At 34.5% G+C, this 15,691-nt stretch overlaps 1 protein-coding gene across 5 annotated transcripts in view; it reads right to left on the bottom strand.

The window, feature by feature from the left end:
* The window catches only part of SPAG16 (sperm associated antigen 16), a 997,079-nt gene that overhangs the window by 215,260 nt on the left and 766,128 nt on the right, over positions 1–15,691 (bottom strand). The window lies entirely within an intron of this gene.

Here is a 15,691-nt window from a genome sequence, read left to right as displayed (position 1 = left end):
AATGCATTATGGCAACAGAGCAACAAGCTTATACAGATACAATATGGCAAACAGAGTATCTTACTTACCCCTGAGTCCTTGTTAAAGAGAAGAAATATTACATGAAAAAGACTTAAATATCCCAAATAGCATAAAATACTAAAACTGTCTCTTTGGAAAAGTGAAAAATATAAAACATCATATAATTCCATTAAATGCAATAAACGAAACAAACTATAGTACATCACAAAGAGAGAAGAAAACAGCTTTTGGTGGAATATACTACAAAAATAATAGCTAAGTGTGGCTAAATAAACTGTGCAAACAAAATACTATTTTCTCCTTGATTTTTGCCCCTGGGAACGGCAGGACCAATCTTTAATAGAAGAAACAAGACTTCATTTCTCTTTAAGAAATAGAAAATAGAATGCTTTAACACATTCTACAATTACTCTGTACAAAAGTTAACATTATTCATTAATTATTTCACACAGGCATTATTTTCTTAAAGCATCAGGAAAAAAGAAACATTAAAGCAGTGAAGGAGAAAATCACTACTTTGTTCTACATCAATCATTTATATGCCTTCCTTAGTATTTTGTAAATTTATCACCAATATGAACATTGTCGCTGGGAAGGTAGAATTGCCTGGTTTCTTGGAGCCCTCTATTTTTTGTCCAAATTTTCATAAATTCCTGCTTAGAAAGGAATTATAGATTTCCATGACTTCACAGATTTTTAGCTAGTGTGGTGAATTCTTCACCGCAATTTCTGTCTGAATACTATTTATTTTCTTCCTTGCCATTTATTTCTTTAGTCTTGTTTTCTCAAAGTCAAATGCAAAGATTCACTCAGACTACTTGAATAAGAATCTATTAGAAGTGAAGCTCAGGAATCTGCACATTAAAAGCACTTTAAGCCCTTCAACTTACATAATGTTATATGGCAATTATATCTCAATAAAGGTGACAGCAGCACTTTAAACAATGGTTTTCCAAATTGGTATATATGTACCCTTGGAAGACATACAGAACTTCCCACAGGTTCATGGGCACATAGCTATACTGTATTCATTGTCTAGAACCTCAACTTTTACACAACTTCTTAAAACTGGCCCACACCATTTTGGCTCACAGTATCCTGCCTTTCCTTTCCAACTTCCCTTTTGTCAATCATTTTTCTTTTACTTTCTAAAGAGAAGTATATTACTGGTCTGGGTACAACCAAGTTAGATGCACTAAACCAAGAAACAATTAGCAAATGCTTGGCTCCTATGGAAGAGTCTTATAGGAAAGCAAAGAGAGCTTTGGCAAGAGATACTGAAGGTAGCTGTGCCTTTCCCCGCAACAAGCCAAAATCTCAGGGCAAGGTACAATGCTTCTCCTAGACGGTTTCTATCTTATCTCTGTCTATATCTATCATCTATTGTTCCATTGTTTTATCATTTTATCTTCCAATCTAGAGTTCAGAAGAAATGGCCACCTTGAGAATGTATATTGACATTTTATTTGAATTGAATAATGAAGTAAGCCTGATTTGGCTGATGGGTTTAATGATAAGGATTGGATTTTTACCGTTTAGCATACATTTAAAAAGTTAAATCTGCAGCTACAAGCTTTTGGCAAAACTATATTTATAGCACAAATACAATATACAGCATGTGGGAGATAGCATGCTTTGTTACTACTTAATTTTATGAAACAATTTTAGATATCAATTTTCTGGAAGAGTATGTATTATTTTTCAAAATTTCAGGCATATATGAAGAAAAAAGTATGATATCGCAGTGGTTTAAAATTTTAAAATCATGTCTTCTAGATAAATTCCAAAGCAAAGGATACATTCTGGCAATGAGGAAGAAAGGAAGTCTGCAAAGGTCTCACTCAAATTTCTTTTTAGTCTTTGTTATTTACCTTTGAGTCTAAGGAGAGTACCAAAGAGTAGTGTTGAGACAGACACAGAAGAAAGGTCTGGAGAAAACTCCAGTGACACTGTAGTATGAATGTTTAGTGAGTAATTTGTATCTGACTGCATTTATATATGCATGCATCAAGGTAGGAAAAATAATGGAAAATAGAAAAATAAAAGAAAATTTCAAAGTAGGGTGGCCATTTTGAAGACTGGTTCACTCAATTAAAATTCTTAATCTTTCTAGTATTTCCAAGCAACAATCTGAATTTATGAAAATTCTCAGTGGCATTAAAAAGTATTATTTATTTATTTATTTTGAGAGAGAGAGAGAGAGAGACAGAGAGAGACAGAGAGAGACAGAGAGCATGAGCAGGGGAGAGGCAAAGAGAGATGGAGAGACAATCCCAAGCAGGCTCTGCATTGTCAGCACAGAGCCCGATGCGGGGAATGAACTCACAAACCATGGGATCATGACTTGAGCTGAAACTAAGAGTTGGATGCTTAACCAACTGAGCCACCCAGGTGCCCCATTAAGTTTTTAAAGGGGACTGTTGGTAGTTTAGGTAATTCAAAAGATAAACTGTATTAGCTCAGTTTTGATAGAGAAACATCTACTTTAGGTAGCCATCACATATTAACTTACATGCATAGCTCACATGAAGTTAACTGTATAAGTTGATTTTTTAAAAGAACCTCTTAGAAATCTCTCTTTCCTGAAGATTTTCAATCACTCTATCAAAATATCATGAAGAAAATAGATTTAAAAAACTATTTGTGAATGTAACACAGAAAAATCATATTTAGCATTTGCTGTTTTTGTGGTAGTCTCATAGGATTACATTTCACTGTACTCTTCAAAAAATTCTTCAATTCAAGCCCATATTTTAAAATATCCAAAATACACAGGTGGAGTATATGATTTTATCCAAAGATAAGGAAACTGTTTACATGACTGGCATTTAAAATGGTTATCAAAAATTTTTCAACATTACTTATAGCCTGAAAATCACAAATGTCCTAGAAAAAACAATGATAACCTTAACTGATATGAAAAATAAGATATATTCAGTGTTTAGTGACTTATGTGATTTTTTTAAATGTGTGAACTGCATGTTTTATAAAAATCGCTTCTAGTCTTCTATATGTTACCTCTCCATTATTATTCTACGTTAGTTCCATTTGCTGACTTGATAAGTAAAGGCCTAGTGTCCACATGCAAATTCTGCTTTCTAATGTTAATCTAAGAAGTAGAATAGCTGTGAATCCACAGCTAAAAGCTTTAAGGAGTCACGGGAATTACTGTGAGGAGTACTGCACAAATCTAAGCCATACAAGATAATCATATGAATTGTTAGTTCTGAAAGTGAAAATTCATATGAGTAAAAGAGAAAAAGCCACAATTTTGGTGTAAAGATTTGAGCTCTTTCCTGGTTGAATGATGTTGCTAAGTATGAAATACTACTCACTTTCTCCTAAATCACACTCAGACTTTAAAAACCTGTTCTAAATGGAGCAGAGAGAGAGAGAGAGATGAGGAATCCCACATTTGAGTCAATGAATGACTACCATGAAAATAGTCGATGACTCTGATATGGGTAAAAGGCAAGTTACAAGGATGGATGTTTTATTTAAGAAGTGTGGAATTAAATGTATTAACAGATTTTCACATTTGAACAATGTTGACTAATGGGAGTTCAATATTCCTAAAATTAGTATTCTGGACCATAGCAGATAAATATAAGGCTAAGGAGAGACTGAGAAGTAAAGCTATCTTGCCTCTGAAGACCAAGCAATTACATTTGCAAAGAGTTTGCATTTTCATGAATATGAAGAAATACTCCATGTGGATTAGTTTTCCAGAGAACGTTTAGTTTTTGAAATATAAAGAAAAAAAATCCTGATATCTAGCTTAATGTGCTCCCTTCCTTCAAGGTATAGAATTTCAATTATTTTGATTTATGTTTTGAAGAATCAAAGATAATTAAAATAACTGTATCTAGACTTAATTTTCAGATGTAGCATTATGGCTGTGTCTAAATAAAGACCAAGTATAGGGAACACATACTTTGTTGTATGGTGCTTGGCACACAGTACACAATTTATAAACATGTGTTGAATGATTGAATACACAATGTCTTTGAAAGACTGTATGGGACAAGAATAAGTCTCCCTATAGATCCTCATTATACTTTCAAATATACTTAATGGCATGTCTAGTCAATGCTTTATTGGCAGTGCCTCTTAAATTTCAATTGCAGATTTTCATTCTCCAGCTTTAGTGAACCAATTTCACATTGTCAAGTCAGAGATTGAGCTGTGTGAGAAGCAGATATTCAGGAAGAAGTACAGACACAAAAGAAGGGGGTGGTCTGGGCAGAGGTAGTGGGGCAGAAACTCTGACCTATTCAGTTCCTCTTGACTTGGACTTCTTATGTTCTAGATGGAGTTGCTGGAATAGACCTCAGTTTTCATAGTTATATGTTTTAAAAATCTCTTCAATTAAAAAAATTTTTAAATAGAGAAAACTACACCTTGTTAATTTTTTTAATGCTTATTTATTTTTGAGAGAGAGAGAGAGAGAGAGAGAGAGAGAGACAGAGCCTGAGCGGGGGGGTGGAGAGAGAGGGAGACACAAGAATCCAAAGCAGGCTCTAGACTCTGAGCTGTCAGCACAAAGCCCAGCATGGGGCTCAAACTCAGGAACCTTGAGACCATGATCTGAGCCAAATTCAGATGCTTTAACCAACTGAGCCACCCAGGCACCCCGAGAAAAATACACTTTGGAAATAAAAGGGAGGAGGTAGGATAGAGGAAATAGCTCACACGATGACTTTGTGCTTTATACAAAAGTTTACAAATCATAACATTTTCTTTTTTTTTTCTCATTACATTTTTCCCCCTCTGTGCAGCAGGAAAATGGGCAAGGTTAAAAGATATGGAATTACAAGAGTAATCTGTAAGAATTAAGATTTGATTGGGTAGATTTTTCTTAACCTGGGGTTCTTTCCATTATTTATTATGGTAGACATGGTTGTTTACATGACAATTCCCACCTTCTTTCTTGCTGTCTTCTGCTACAGAGGATGGAAGAACCTCTTTCCCAGTTTCCCTTACAGCTAGGGGAGGCCTACTGCTCATATCTGGCCAATGAGATGTGAACTTAAATTGCCGATAAATTCTGGAAATCTCTTGCTTTCTGATAAAAGGGACAAATATTTGTTGAATGAATCATGGGTGAATGAATAAGTGCTTAGGTTTTGTGATGAGAACAAATGGTAAAATTGGTTTGCTAAGATTTTATTTTCTCATTTTGAAGGGATTTACAATACCCAAATACCAGTATAAAATACTGATGGATAAGTTTCAACATAGTACCTCTCATTGGTCAAGGGCAAGAAATAATTTAAACAAACTATTTAAAACAAGAGAAGTTTCTTATGGATTAAAACAGAAATATACAGAAATAAAACAGAAATATATATGTGTGTATCTGTTGGGGTACATATTAATGCATGCACACTTATTTAAACTTATTTAAGGTACAACTATTTGATGCCTATGTAGAGTTCCATCACAATGATTCCTGAGAGAGTAAACTCTGAAAATCTTCCATTGTCTTTTCTATAGAAACTTTGTATGTTGTATAATTTCCTGTACTGAGCTCTTTCCTATCCCATAAGGGACATTCCATTTTGACAATTCTTCATACACTAAGTCAACTTAGCATTCATTCCCTCCATCCTTCCCTTTCATCCAGGTGGCACATATGTTCCAGAGTACTTACATAATGCTACTCCAATAGGAGGAAGAGGAAGATGTGTGGTTCTTGGCCACTGTTATTCCTCTATGGTAACATCTCCTGATTCATCTGAGATGAATTTAATTCCTAGGCCATGTAATTTTTACCGGTCTGATATATCACTTCATTATCATCATTTCTCTCTACTGGTTTCAATCCCTAGTAACTTGTCTTTCTTTCTTATATTCTTCTCCCCCAGCCCTCTGCTCCCCCCTTCCCAGTCCATGGATTCTTCATTTACCTTGGAGGAAAAAAAACAACCCAAATGATTAGATTCTCACAAATCTTTCTTTCTTACACTTGGACCACAGATTTACACTTGAAAGGTGTCATGCTTTATACTCTGGCTTCAGTGTGGGCAGTGATGATTCTGCCTTGTGGCAGTAGAGAGTCATTGAGAAGTTCTACGGTAGAAAACAATGTGGTAGGGTGAGGACAGCATAGAATTCTTCGAGTAATACTTGCCAATGCCATTTCACAATTTACCCAGTAGAGGTTTTTTTTTTTTTAAGGATTAATCATTTAATTTTTAGCTTATACTCATTAATTTATTAATTTAATCTCCATTTTTCTGAACATTGACTATTTCATTTCACATGTCTGGTATAGTCCTAGGTATGTCTGAATAGAATGCTGAAGAAGACTGACAAGGACTCTGTCCTAATAGAACTGATGTTACAGTTGGGGAGAGAGACTGTAAATTAAATAAATAGAAAAATAAGATAATTACAGAATGTGAAAAATTGGTATGAAGAAATAAACAGGGTGAAGGGATAAAGTGGTGAAATTGTGTTGCATGTGTGTTTTAGAGCTGCTCTTAATATAAAGGTTAGGTCCCTCTGGCTTCCTAATAACTCTACATCTGTCCCATTTAGCCTTTTCCTCTTAGTCCTGGGCTACATAGGCACATTTGGTCAGGTCTCCACTAATTTGGTATTCCTGTATCCTGTGAGTTTTGCCTACTCTGTAGAAATTTCTCAAACTACTCCAGTTCATGTATAGCTCTTGGGAATGAAATAATATATGTGCTCTTTATATATCTATATAATGCTTAAGTAAATACATCTTTGTAATGTGTCTAGTTCTGTCTATCATCACATCTCATTCATCTCATCATCTTCCTATAAACTCCTCTTATCAGATAGGAATTAATTCAGGGACCTTTAATACAGACATATCTCTTCATGCCAGTATGTTGTCTTCCTTTTCTTATTTTGCTTCAAATTACTATTATTTCTAAACACAAAGTACTTCCATCCAGTTACTAAGAAATAAGCTTCTCCACAATAACCGTGAATTATCAGGTGCATATTATGTGGCAGGAACTGTACTCACCAATTTACAGCAAATGTCTCATTTTATGCATATAATACTCTTATGAGAGAGGCAGACCCAAGCTCAGAAAGGTTACTTTCTTAAAATGTCTGTACATGCTGGATTACAGTGGAAGTGCTCAAAAAAAGCAGTGTGCCTCGAGAATGAGCACTTTTCAAAACGTTTTTCAGCCTCTGCATAAGTCAGTTTTTTTGGTGCACATCTACTTCAATTGTCAATTAGCCATGCATGTTAATTTTTTGATGTTAATAAGCACAAACTAATTTTTGATGTTAATGAGTAACATGATCCTAAAATGTCCAGCTGCCATTTTTTAAGATAGCCATAGCAATATTCTAAAAAGCAAAAACTAATTTTTTAAAAAGATGTGTAATCATTATTTCCATTTTGTCATTAAATTACTTAAATTTTACTGAAGGCTTTGGATTAGAATTAAAATTCAAACTACAGAGGCCTATCTCCCTTGGAGCTCAACAACTAAAAACTGAAAATATGAAAGCTTTAGGTTTTCAGTGATAAAAGTGATTTGTTGAATTATATGGCAATAATTACTCTTATAAATCCTACTATGAGATCAGTCAGCCATGTGCTGCCCTTTAAAAGAAACCAAAACTGCTGACAGATGTCTGCAAGCTATCAGGCAATAAGATTTTTATCAAATTATGCCCTTTTGTTTTTGGCTCTTAAACTGGTTGCAGAGTCACCCTTAAGAAATGTACAAGTAATATTCAACCAATAGCTGGCCTTATAATGAACTGAGTACGTTATAGGTACTTATAATGTTCCTGAGAACACTGTGGGGTGAAAAAGAAATGCTTACATTTTTTTTCTGTTATGTAAGGCAAAGGAAATGAATCTAAACATTAATGTGTTATGGGTTAGCCTAGCTAGCACAATTATGTTAACAGTAAACTAATGAAGATTAGCCATTATAGAGAGACTATGTTGGGATGAGTGGTGTCAGCATTACCAATAAAGTTTGAAAAGGTTTCAACTAACTTTACATGTATGTGTCACAAATAAGTCCTGGTGGTTGTTAATGTCAGATAATTATGATCAAATTTTGTTTAGTGGTACACCAGGAATCATACATTTTATCATTGAGATAAAAGAAATAGAGATGTTTACCATGTGTAAATATAAAGAGCAAAGTGTCCTAATCCTAGCATATCTGTTTTATGTGACATGTGGTTGGCCAACTGGTGCTGATGTGTCCACTATTTCTGGTTCATGATGAGATAAGTAAAGAAACTGAAAGTGAGCATTTAAGAATTTGTTCTTCCTGGGTCTCTAGTCACTGACTTTCAGATTGGAATGACACCAGTGGTCCTCCTGGTTCTTAGGCTTTCAAATTTGAACTAGAATTATACCATTGGCTCCCCTGGGTCTCCAGCTTTCCAATTGCCCTGCCGATCTTGGAACCCTTCAGCCTCCATTAACTGCAAGAGCCAGTTCCTTATAATAGATATCTTTGTATGTAAATAAGAAAGAGAGAAAGAATTTGTACTATAAATAAATGTGTAGCAAATACCACACTTATAATTAGGAATTTACCTAGGCTATATTGGGATAATGTGGTAGCTTTTATGTCAAAACCAATGTTTTTAAGAGATGTACTTTTCATGTGCCTTAAACTTACTTCAGCCACTTGCTATCATTTCTTCATAATCTCAGATGGTGCCTTCTATTCACGGAAGGTCAATGAAACCTTTGGGCTTCATAAAAGTACAGTTGTGGAAACAATGAGAAGTCTATTTCTAAGAGTAAAAAAAATAGGCAGTGGGAGCTGACACCACAAGCTCTGACTACATGGATGAAGGGAATACAAACAACCAGGATGGCTTTCTGAGCTAAAGTGAGGGAAGAATGGAGATCTGACCCATCCCCTTCATCCTTCTCTCTGCCTCCCTTTCAGCAAGGCCTTGCTGTATAACAAAGTTCAAGTCAAGAAGGCTTCCTGCCAAGGTTTTCCTGTGAGAGCTTTTGCTTTCTTTACTGAAGGGAAAAAGCTGCTCTTGTCCCCCCTTTTTCCTCTACTTCCTGACTTAAACAAGTCTCGAGCAGTATCAACCACCTTGCAGTTAAGAGAGAAGAGCCCAGAGACTTGCAGAGGGAAATGTAATGAGACCATTGAGCCTCTACACCAATAACTACTTGTCTCCAGAATTCTTGTTATAGAATAAAAAATAACTCTTATTTGTTTACACTTCTCTTCAAATGTTCTACTATTTGTCCCTGAGTGAATTCCTTTCTGATAATAGGGTACTGTAATCTCAAGAAGAAAATTTAGGCAACATACAGAGACAGAAATGGATCCACTTATAATGAAGCCTAAATCCAGGTAGTCACAATTGCAAAGCATATAGTATATGTTTAGATTTTCAAACTGAGAAAAGTAGGCAACAGTTCAATAGTGATGGACCATCTAGAAGCACAAGGAAATGTTTTTAAAAGAGGAAGAATAATGAAACTGGAGATTACCACTAATTTGCTATACTAGAAAAATACCCAAAAGTTAGAGTCATTTATACCTTAACAAGTATTTGAATATTTACTATATGCCAGATAATTAATTGCTATAATCTCTTGTAGAGTTCATGATAGTTAAGGATATAAGAAATATACAACTGATGGCCACAGAAATAAAATAATTTAATTTTAAAGTGTATATTGTATTCATTTTTTCAAAAATTTTATATAGAAGTTTGGAGGGAATCTGGGCAATGGATTTCGTATTTATGCCCATGATTATGGCATCCGTGTAAAGAGATCAGTTCCTTAAAATGGCTAATATGCAAAGCAAGTAGGAAAATCTCAGAATCCATGGGAGCACTTGATTCAGTCTTAGTTCCTATATATCATGTAAATCTGCATTCTTACAGCTTATACAATTATGCAGCAGCTGTGAAAAGATGAAAAGTAAAAAACAAAAACAAAACTAGCCTTCTGACTCAAAGATTTGACTTTTTCATCCTGATTATGAAATACATATACTAAGGCACGTGTCTGTCATCTTATAGCACTTAGATTGAACAGAAGAAAGAACTGCAAGAAATGCTTATTATTTATAAATCTTGATTATATAATGTACACATTAGTCTCGCAGTTAATTATTCACATCTATTTTACATTGCACTCTCTAAAAAGGAAAAGACCATATTTGAATGCCCAGTTTACTCCTGGAAGCACTGTATATTTACTTCTTTTTTTCTTCTTCTTCTTTTTTTTTAGAGAGAGAGAGAGAGAGAGACCAAGAAGGAGAGAGGGGCAAAGGGAGAGAGATAATTTTAAACAGGCACCATGCCCAGTGCAAAGCCCACGCGAGGATCAATCCCACAATGCTGGGATTATGACTTGAGCAGAAATTAAGAGTCAGATGCTCAACAGAATGAGCCACCCAAGTGCCCTGGTATATTTACTTTCGAAATGAGGAAACTGATTACCTATAGTCTCAAAAATATAAGACAAATAAAATGAGTAAACTCTTGATAACTACAAAGCTTATTATATAGTGTAAAATATATCTAGAATCTTCAGTGTAATTTTCCTCTCTTCTTTTATTATATATTTTTTTAAATTTTCATCTCTAGCAAAGGGTAGAAAAGAGAAAGAGAAAGAGGTAACTGTCAGTTCATTTTACTCCATGATCAATCTAGAGGAAAATATACAGGAGATTAAAGACCATGAAAGTTCTTAGATAACACAGGGTTTTAAATCACTGCTGAATTTCCTGTTCCCAGTGAGTTTGTGTGTATGAGGAGCTAGAGTGTGTGTTGGTGGTGGGTGGAATTCAATAGCAGTAGTTGTGGTTTTAAGGGCCATCTAAAAATATGCTTCACGTCACTGCCATGCAAGAGGCATGGCAGTTAGAGAAGTTTTCAATGATAACCTTAAATAGATCAGAATCATCCTTTAGGTATTTTCTATTGTTTATATTTTAATACAAAAAGTAAATCTATCTGCTTGATTGCTGGATACTTGCCTGGGCTAAATAAAATATACAATTTTACATCTTATGAAAATGACAGGGGCAGAGAATTACAAGACTTTTTGTTTTATAAAATTTAAACTTAGATGTGTGAAAAAAGAAGTAAAAGTGGAGAAAGTAAAGATGAAGTATGTGGAGGTAGAACCAGGCCCTGGCAATTACTATGCCCTTTATAAAGAGTGTCTATGAGTAGAGTAGTTTTGCATGATCCTCTGTTATGTCTCCTCACTGTGTTCATAGAGTGGTACTGGTAGCCATGAGAGTCAGGAAATGAGAAAAGGGATGGCTTATAAAACAGGTAGCTATAAGCACATTATATTTTCTGCCATGTCAAATCAGAGGCTTCTATTTTCTACCATTAACTTTAGCTAAGAAGTATGACCTTCCTTCTCTCTACTCATTATATCATGTTTAGTTGACATGCTTGTCAGGTTGGTACAAGGGAGAGAGATGTGGTAGAAGTCGCAATTTTTAAATATTAAAAATCGTATTTTTTCCATTCTAGATATTTGTTACGTCTGCTCACATGTATTGCTTTTCCTCTTTCCCAGATGTTCTCTGTGAACCTATATTCTGACTATTGCTAGTTTAATGCCTTTCAAACAATACTATCATTATTTTTTTTATTTTTTAAGGTTTATTTATTTTTGAGAGAGAGAGAGAGAGAGAGAGAGAGAGAGAGAGAGAGAGAGAGAATGGGGGGAGGGGCAGAGAGCAAGAGAGACGGAATCTGAAGCAGGCTGCAGGCTTTGAGCTGTCAGCACAGAGCCCAATGAGGGGCTTGAACCCACAAACCACGAGATCATGACCTGAACCAAAGTCAGACTCTTAGACTGAGCCACCTAGGTGTGCCAAAGCTGTCATTAAAAAAAAAATTCTAAATTTAGTTAGAAAACATAAACTAATGCTGAGTAAAAAATTAACCAGTGACTATCCAATTACCTTTGGATAGTACAGAATGCTTGTATCTTTAATAAAACATAACTAAACCAATCAGGAATGGCTTCACTGAGAGAGAACACAAATTTTTAAATGAAATTCATTCAAAGCCCAAAATGGATTTGGGAAGATTTGGCTTGAGTTTAGACTAGGTGAATGTCAAAGGTCATTTTGCTTTGGTAAAATATTAGAACTTTCACATTCTGCCTGAGTTATTAATTATTCCAGAGAAGTTCTTTAGGTATAAGAAATATATAATCCTGGAACTGCTATGAGAGCCCACACGTAAAGACACCATGCATGATTTGTACCGTATTATAGTAATATGTGATTGGTTGGCCCAATTCGGAGTCTTCAGGTATTCTTTCCCTTTCTTTTGTGATTATTCTTTATTACTGTGGTGCATGTTGGTTTCTAAGTGCTGCCTTGTTCTCAATGCATTAACTTGTCATTTAGAGGAAGGCTGAATGCTGACTTCCTAGAAAAAGTTTGTTGGTAATTAAATTGGAAGAACATTATAATCTATTTGTAGCTTATTGAAACTCATCTTGGGAATACATGAACTCTGAATGCTATTCTAGGGATTATAACAGGAGTACATACTAATTCTGAGTTCTGGGTAAATTTTATGGTCAACTGTTCTTTTACACTGAGATATTGCAGCCATTACTTGTTAACTCACTGCAGACCACTGTGGCATCATATGAGGAAAAGGCTTCAGACAAAAAGGAAGAAACAAATCCCACTCTGTTCTGGATAAATTTAAATATGCAATGACAATGGCAGAGAATTACAAGATGTAAGCAGAAATGTGAGGCCTGCTTCACTCTTTCCTCACTGTGTATATAAACATGCAAGCTTGAACATGGACTGCTCGGTAAATCCCTAATGTCCCTGTGAATTACGCTCCAATAGTAGGCAATGCTAGTACTGTAGTCTCTGGCGTGTCTACAGTATGCATCCTCATATTTGGTAAAACTGAAATTAGTTTGCTGTGAAATGAGGGGGGGTTGGAGGATACAGAACATTATCTGTATAGCTTTATGTACCTCCATATTATTTATCTAGGAGGATTTCTCCAAAACTGACCGTCTCTTTCTAACTGCTAACCCTGAGTGGCCAACTAATATCTGAACTATTCAAACACCAATTATGTACTTTTCTGAAAAGCAATAAACTGTTAAATTCTAGGAACATGAAACTATTTCTTTTCAGTCATAATGTTCCCTATAATTTCAAATTAAGATGAAATTGAAATATACCAGTTTAATGTGGTTGGCAATTACCAGTTGGCATGCTGCTACTGATAAAACCATAGTCACAAGTATCTGTAAATATTTTGTAATGGTTGTAGTCCATGAGAAAGCTTCCTGTAGCCATAAATCCATCCAAATACATTTATAATATGCCTCTTCTGTGATGGCACTATCTATTAGATTCATTTTATTTTACCTTTTAAGTTATATAGAACCATCTTTGTTAGTTGTATAATAAACAACCAAGTTCAGAGGGTACAGAATGAAGTGAAGACAAGAGAGGCCTTTTTTTGGAGAAAGGTACATTGACATCATGGAGCAGTTCTTTGTAGAAGAGGAATTTCTCCTCTGGGAAAAGAGGTGGCTTCAAACAGATGGTCTTTGCTAAGTAAAATTGACAGGTCTACAGGTAATGAGCTGCATTTATAAAAGAGGTAGTTTTTCCACTGGGTTTTCAGCACTATGAGGCCTAATTATTCCTGACATATTGCCCATTTCATACGTTCACAATATTATGGCCAAATAGGAAAAATAATTATACAAACTATTAGCACAAAGCTCAATGGAAACAATGCAGGCTATGAAAACATTACCAGAGAATGGGTTCTTTTTGAACACAGGTCCATCTGTTCTTTCTAATTTTTTAAATGGTAAAGACCAAATACTATTACAACAAATTCCTAGGGAAATGATGATTTTTTCCCCTTGTACATTTAACTTGTTTTACTAAATATCTCTAGAAGTAAACAAGGGATGGGAGCTTAGAAATATTTTCAATATTCAGGTTCCATTGCTATAATGTCTTATTATCCTGGACACATGTTATTTGTTTGGGTGGAAGTTTAAAAAGGATTGCAGAGTAGGTCATCTTAGTTTGTAAAATAAATGTTAATTAGTCGTATGAAAACTTCATAAACATTCCAGTATATGACAGACATAGCTGTACTTTTATTTACATATTACATGTAATAAACATATAAGAAGAATATATTTCCAGATAATTTCTCTTGTTCATAAAAGTCATTAAAATATTTGTGTAGGAATGTCTAGCTTCAGATACTAGGTATTAGAGATTAGAAATATTAGTTTAAGGGGCACCCAGGTGGCTCAGTCGGTTAAGTGTCCAACTTCAGCTCAGGTCATGATCTCACAGTCCATGAGTTGGAGCCCCGCGTCAGGCTCTGTGCTGACAGCTCAGAGCCTGGAGCTTGCTTTGGATTCTATGTCTCCCTCTCTCTCTGCCCCTCCCCTGCTCATGCTCTGTCTCTCTCCGTCTCAAAAATAAATAAAAAGCATTAAAAAATATATTAGTTTAATATTAAAAAAACCTATGTGCTATAAAACAAACTTGCATATACACATGTGACATTTCTGTAAGCTATTTCTTAGTAAGATATTTTCATGCATGACTCATGTGAATCAGCCTCATGACTTTACAGGCATTTAGCAGCAACATGGACTTAAAGATCACCTTGAAATTCATTTCTTGTGACTCAACTCTACTCATTCAAACAATTTCTTAATTTCATTTCTTTTGAGCAAGTTCTAGCTTTGGGATAAAATGCACACATCCAGATGTTCCTTCAGCACAAGAGTGCTGAACCAGGGCCGTTATTATTTTTTGTTCAACCACCTGTGTATTAGCATCTGTTTCCAATATTATATGTTCATTTTTCTACATTGATTACCATCACTCTCATTATTATACAAACTACATAATGTAGCAGCTATGAGACTCTTACCTTCCAACTTTCTATATTAGTTTATTATAAAAATATACCAGTATTTGCAGAAATCTGGTATCTTCTGTCTAAAGAAAGATAATTCAAACAAGAATTTGTTTATTTCAAAAATAGCCTCATTGGATCTAATTATATTACAATGAGTAACATTTTTAAAAAAGATTTTTATGGGAATAAAAATTAAATATGACCATTATAGAAAATTTAGAGAAGACAACCACCTATGTTTCCCCTCAGTTTCTTCTGTATGCTTGTATAAGCTAATATATAAACTTACTACTTAAGTACATACATGTAAGCATATATGCTTTATATTTTATATATATATATATGTATAATGGTACATATATGCATATATATTTTATAAAGTTGGGAGACACATATCTATATCCTGCTGTTTTTCTTACTTAAAATTTATCTTGAACATTTCTCTACAATTAGAAACTTATTGTTAAGTCACATAACATTTCTGCTTACAGGAAGAAACTCATGGTTTTTATCAATTGTTGTAAAACTTCACTGTAATGTTTATTTGAAACTACCAGTAGTATTAATACTTAATAAATCACAAAACTAATATTTAATAATACTGTAAACACATCAACACAAACCAGAAAGCAAGTATAATAACTTCTATCAGCAGCTTTTTTTTGGACAAAAGACCTCCTTTGATATAATTCTTACTGTGTGTCCAATGATTCAGCCTTTTGAGGTACACAAACTTCTATTTCTCCTTAGGGCA

Source organism: Felis catus, chromosome C1 (genome assembly GCF_018350175.1).
Source record: "Felis catus isolate Fca126 chromosome C1, F.catus_Fca126_mat1.0, whole genome shotgun sequence".
Lineage (NCBI taxonomy): Eukaryota > Metazoa > Chordata > Mammalia > Carnivora > Felidae > Felis > Felis catus.
This window is presented reverse-complemented; position numbering and strand designations above follow the sequence as displayed.